This window comes from Triticum dicoccoides, chromosome 5B (assembly GCF_002162155.2).
Source record: "Triticum dicoccoides isolate Atlit2015 ecotype Zavitan chromosome 5B, WEW_v2.0, whole genome shotgun sequence".
Classification (NCBI taxonomy): Eukaryota; Viridiplantae; Streptophyta; class Magnoliopsida; order Poales; family Poaceae; genus Triticum; species Triticum dicoccoides.
Window position 1 is genome coordinate 295,509,032 of NC_041389.1, and position 5,908 is coordinate 295,514,939.

A 5,908-nucleotide genomic window follows, 5' to 3' on the forward strand; every position below is an offset into this window, starting at 1 on the left:
AGCACCTCAAATAGGGGGTCTCTACAGATTCTACTCCACCATCCTCCCAACAAGATTCGCAAGACAACACAAGGCTGGACAGTCAACGTAGCTGTGTAGATGATGAGCACATCTCCCCTACTCCACCATCACAGGTGCTTGCACTAACTTGACACTATTATATGTGGTTGCATGTTGCGTATGATGTCTAGCTTGTATTGCTTCTAACTTGAATTGCATCTGCTTACTTTACACATAATGCCTGTGAATATGACACGTGTTCCTGTTTCTAGAACATACGTGTACATGATGAGCACATCTCCCCTACTCCACCATCACAGGTGCTTGCTCTTACTTGGAACTGTTATACGTGGTTGCGTTTTTCGTATGATGTCTAGTTTGTATTGCTTCTGATTATGTTTAATTGCATCTGCGTAGCTTACAACTTATACCTGCAACGATCACTTACCCATAAGACACATTTAACTTGGGACTGTGATGTAGGTTGCATCTTGCATTGTCTTCTAGCTTGTACTGCTTCTAATTTCTTGAAATGGCACTTACGACGAGACACTTTTTACCTGATAGAGTGATATTGGTTGCATGTTCATATGGTGCCTAGCTTTCATTTCTTCTAATTTTCTTGAAATGCCTTCCGCTTACTGTTTTTTCATACATATTCCATCCTCCTATCGTACGTGTGAATATGAAACGCTGTCTTTTTTTGTATATATTCCATCCTCCTGCGCTTGCCTTACATCAAAATAGTGTTCGTCTGTATCATGCATCAACCAGTTATGCAGAGCTAATTTTATTCATCTTCTTGTGGTTTTGACTTCATAAGGCAATATCAGAAAATAGGAAGGAAAAGAGTAAGTTAGGGGATGTTGGTGGTACTCCGCACCGACGCAAACAGAGACTCTCTAGATTTGCCACTGCTACTGGTAATGAAGTTGAAGTCCCAAGTCTACATGACGAGTTCATCTCCCGCACTCCACCATCGCAGGTGCTTGCTCTAAGTTGACAATGTGATAATTGGTTTCATGTTGCATATGTTGTCTAGCCTGTATTTCTCTATTTTCATTAAATTGCACCTGCTGAGTTTATACGTTATACATGTGCATATGACATGGCTTTCTGTGTCTAGAATACACTCCATCTATCTATCATACCATGTTCTTACATCAAAGTACTGCTGTTGTGTATCCCGCATCAGTAACTCATGATTGGACGCTTTTAACATGGCAGTTTGATAGTGGTTGCATCTTGCATTGGTTTCTACATTGTACTGCTTCTAATTTTTCGAATTGCCACTTATGACAAGACACTTTTAACTTGGCAGAGTAATATTGGTTGCATCTTTCATATGGTGTCTAGCTTGCATTACTTCTATTTTCTTGAAAATCCTTCTGCTTAGTTTGCACATCGTAGCTGTGAATATGGCATGCCGTCCTATTTTTCTTACACATTCCATCCTCATATGGTTGTCTTACATCAAAGTATTGCTTGTATGTATCATGCATCAATGAGTTCTGAAGAGTGATTTTATTCTTTTGTGTTGTGGGTACAGCTTGACATGGCAAAGTCAAAAAAGAGCAAGGAAAATAATATAGTAGGGAGTGCTGTTACTCGTCGGGTGAAACGGAAAAGGCTCTGCCGTCGAGATTCTGCTGGTACTTATAGTGCAGTAGAAGGTCCAAGTCCACCGGCTAAATCTACAAACACAGTATCACCTGCTCCACCAGCTGCAGCATCCGCTTCAACTGTACCAGCATCTCAACCAGTTACTCGTTTGTTTGCTCCGGAACTGGCCAGTTCCCAAGCTGCCTTCACACCTAACACTACTTCCGAAGCACTGTTGACACAACAGGACTTGGCAAGATCAGATGAACCTCATGAGCATCAACACCAAGACGGTACCTGACCGAGTCAAGTTGCAGTTGCATGCTCCTTAATATGTACTCTCATAGTTTGATGTACACTAACACTTTCCATATTCGTTGTTGAACTAGCACCACGGCGCAAGCGGAAACAGACATCAGGGATAATGCTTGATAGATTAACAAAATCTAAAGGTGGAAGAATGGAGATCCATTTTGAGGCTGGTTTAAAAAGGCCACGTGATGCTACAGAGTCAGCCAAGTTAGTATCAGAGGCAGCCGTTGCCGTTAGGTGTCATGCGCGTATCCTCCCAACGTGGATCCATTACAGGAATGACAAAGACAATACCCAGTTTAACACCTTCCTTGACCATTTATCTGTAAGTAATGTTATTCATCGCAATTACTAATATTGTCTTGCTCTGTCCCATACTTTCTAGCTTCCTCCTAATAAGACTCACATTCTTTTTTCAACAAATGAGGTTCAAGTTGGATCCGAAAGATGATGCAACTAAACAAGCATGCACTCATGTTTTTCAGTCTACTCTGCGACAGTATCGATACCACCTTAGAAAATCTCACTTTGAAGGCAGGGCTAACAATGAAATTGCCCAAACATCTCCAGTGGAATATATTACAGATGAAGACTGGACAACCCTCGTTAAACACTTGTCTGATTCAAAGTATCAGGTAGTCTATATGTATTTGATCAGGCCACATATTGAACTTGTATTTATGTATGTGCCTTACAAGTGTATCTTCTTCTAGGCTAACTATTTGAAGAACAAAACCAACCGTTCTAAAGTGAAATTCCAACAGACAACAGGATCTCGTAGCTATATCGCACACTGCGAGGCTCTTGTAAATAGCTGCTACTTCCGTCTTTTTTGTGCCATATTATCGTATCTATATTGACTTGTTCCAAATACAGCGGAAAGCCCGTGCGGACCAAAAAGAACCTGAACCGAATGCAGTGCAAATCTTCAAGGATTGCCACACCAGCAAGATGAAGGGTATGAGCACACCAGTTCAAGCTGCTGTTGTAAGTCCTTACTCCTCCTGCCTTGAACTGGTTGGTACTGTGGTGTGTTCATTTAACTACTTGGTTTGCAGCCAATGTCAGTTACTCTGTTCACTTTTATACACAGTTGTCTTAACATATCATTTCACCTTACATGGTTTAAAAGAGATGAAGGATATTCTTTTGGTCTTGATCTGTAATCTAGTTGTTATGTTCACGTGCGCACACAATGATAAAATAGCATGTTTGTTTTATATCTGTTTGCCCATGATATGAATGATGTCATACTATGTTCGTCCTACTTTAAACCATGTCTCTTTATCCTTAGATGTCAACGAATGCGAGGAAATAGACAATACAGTAGGCATGCTACATGGACATATGTTCCAAAAGTGATTTTATTATGTAGTTGGCACTACAATACATGCTAATGTATTACAGTAGTTCACCAAAATAAGTTATGTATAAACGTTTAACCTACTTTGTTTGTTTTTGTCTCATTAGTAACTCACTGGTACACTAATCTACAAGTTCAAACTTTTAGGAAGCTATGGAACAAATGATTGAACAGCCACAACCACCTGAAGGTGACGAGGCTACTACAAGCACAATGTCACCTCTTGCTGCAGTGCGTCAGTATCTCTCCACTAACAGTGCAAAAAGCACCTTCCTGCGTAATTCTGGGTTGGTTTTCAAGGTAACCTCGTCCAAATCGCCTACTGAACAAAATCTTCCTGCTAGATAGAGTGATATATCTGTGCTCCAAACACAAGTCCAATCCCTAATGGACGTTGTTTCGGAAACAAGAATAGTGGTTGAGAAATGCCGTCAAGATATGAATGGTTTTGAAACCAGACTATCAGACATTCGCTTCGTTGTTGAAGAGCAATGGCGGAAAAAGGTGGAGATCGTGCTGCTCCATTAGATTCTACAGCCTGAAACATTAGCACTCAGGTCAAATGATCTATGCTTCTATACATCTGATGGTGCTTTTATCTGGAAGGACTGTAAACTTTATGCCAACAGGCCTTTTGTTGTATGATTGGAATTTATTTTGTTGTGATACATCATTTATGATGCTGCCACAGGCTGCAGTAATTATGACGCTATTTTTGTATAGTGTAGGTTTATCTTAGTAATGTATTCGGACGAAAGCTTCGTAGGAACCCAACATGCCAACATTCGTCGGGCCCATTCCAATTGGGCTAAAAACGATTATGGGCTCAAATTGGCATGTAGCCCACTAAAAATATCTGGGCTTAAATTAGCATAAGCTTTCAAATTTTTCTGGTAGGCCTGTGCCCATAGTGGGCCTTTAACAGGCCTAAACATAATTTGGGCCCTCAATAAAAGTAGGTCGTTTACAGGTGTAAATATGTCGAGCCATAAAAACATGGGCCTTTAATAGACCGAAAGTGAGATTGGGCCCTGATTGTGCCAAATAACCCACTGGACTTAGCAGGCCAAAATGGTGGCCCATTTACGATGCGGATATTTGACAGGCCAAAATTCGGACGGGCCGTAAATGTGCTGACCTAATACACGGGCCTTTAACAGGCCGGAACTTTGGTCGGGCTAGATTATCGTCATTTTTATATGGGCCGTTAATGGGCCCGATATGACGTTGGGCCACATATGGCCCATGGTTTACGTCCGGCGTTAACGGGCCAAAAATGACAACAGGCCAAAAGTGGGCCAAATCTATAGTGGGCCTCTAACAGTCCGAATGACAGACATGGCCGAATATGACCCAAATCCTTCACGGTCGTTTATGGGCCGAAAGTTTTGATGGCCTGTAAATGGGCCCAAATGAAGCCGGACCTTTAACAGGCCGGAAATACACTGGGCCGTAATTCGGCCCAATTACTTAGCGGACTGTTAATGGGCCAGAAGTGACCATGGGCCGCATTGATGACAAGTTTAGACCAGGCCGTTGACGGGCCGATTTAACAGAGAATGTTGGGCCTTTAGCTGGGTCGGCCCATTATGGTCTGCAGAATCTTGTGGGCCTTTAGCTGGGCCGGCCCATTGTGGTTCACAAAATCTTGTGGGCCTTTAGCTGGGCCGGCCCATTATGGTCCGCTAAATTTTGTGGGCCTTTAGCTGGGCCGGCCCATTATGGTCCGCTAAATCTTATGGGCCTTCGGTTGGGCCGGTCCATTTAAACTTTGTGGGCCACTTTTGGGCCGGTCCACGTGTCAACATATCATAGGCCCATCTCGACCATTGGATGAGTGACACCTGTGCCAACGCGGAGCTGCCACGTGGATCCGTCAGCCAATGAGAATTTTACACGTGGAAAATCGGCATTGGTCGTGGCTGTTAACGGGTTATCGGATCTAAAATCCGACCCGATAGCTTAACGGTGTTCCGTTACGGTGGATGCCACGTGTCGGTCACCCTTGACGAAAGCACTTCTGTGACACGCGATTTATCGTCATGGAAGTGGACACTTTCGTGATGATAATTTTGGTAATGTCATGGAACACTTCTATGACAGCACAGGTATGACTATCTTGATTCTGTCATAAATTTGTCATGGATGTACATGCATGACAAAAAACGCGACCTACTGTGACAAACACATATCATCACAGAAGTGTATTTTTTTGTAGTGCTAGCTCACTCTTCCTTCTCTTCTATGTTTTCTAAACATGCTACCATTTCCCGCCATTCCCCTCATCGGTTTCCCGCCTCTTCTCCCATCGATTTCCCGCTACCAGTGCAGTGCTCATTGAAGGCTAGGCGGCAACACACCAGCCATGTAAATATCACACACAGTTTCTAAAAGAACAAATGTGCGTGATAGGAGGGAGTAGGTCCCATAGGGTGACTAGTGTGCAACGCCTTAAAGGCAAGTAGGCAATTCCTATCAGCAAAGTGCCACTTCCCATCCGCTAGCCTAGTCGAATAGAGCGCATAAGTTAAGCGTGCTCGGGCTGGAGTAGTCCAAGGATGGGTGACTCAGTGGGAAAGTTGCATATCTCAAGATTCATTTAATTGATAGGTTATTTTTTTTGCTGTAAAA